Source organism: Penaeus monodon, chromosome 30 (genome assembly GCF_015228065.2).
Source record: "Penaeus monodon isolate SGIC_2016 chromosome 30, NSTDA_Pmon_1, whole genome shotgun sequence".
In the NCBI taxonomy this organism is placed as follows: domain Eukaryota; kingdom Metazoa; phylum Arthropoda; class Malacostraca; order Decapoda; family Penaeidae; genus Penaeus; species Penaeus monodon.
In genome coordinates, this window is record NC_051415.1 from 5299574 (window position 1) to 5299990 (window position 417).

Here is a 417-nt window from a genome sequence, read left to right on the forward strand (position 1 = left end):
TCTTACAAGCAGATAATAACACATCTTTCGCTGCATTTCCTCTTTGAAGGCACACAAATCGACGAACTCATACCTTAAGTTCCCGTAAATTATCGGATTACCGTTTCAAGGTTATAGCTTCACAGTGTTGTCACTCAATGAACAACCTGACAATTACCTTAGCTGGTCGCATTTACATTCGTTAGAGCTGTGATTTCTCGAAGAAAAAAAAATGCGAAACAAGAAAGTTATTTTCCGTTCACACAACTGACTGACTTGTTTGTCTATTGAAATAGGTTTATGCGCAAGAAAATGAGCCAGCGGCATGTGGATGTATTTGTAGGTCACTCGCCTCGGTCTCCTGTTCTTATCACTAAACCGCTGTTTTCCACGAATTCTACAGTCAGACTTTTAGGGTTGTCTCGCTCGATGGTTAAC

At 40.5% G+C, this 417-nt stretch overlaps 1 protein-coding gene across 1 annotated transcript in view; it reads left to right on the forward strand.

Annotated features, from left to right (window-relative positions):
• Positions 1-417, forward strand: part of LOC119592276 (probable medium-chain specific acyl-CoA dehydrogenase 1, mitochondrial) — a gene marked incomplete in the record, with an annotated part of 18006 nt that overhangs the window by 818 nt on the left and 16771 nt on the right.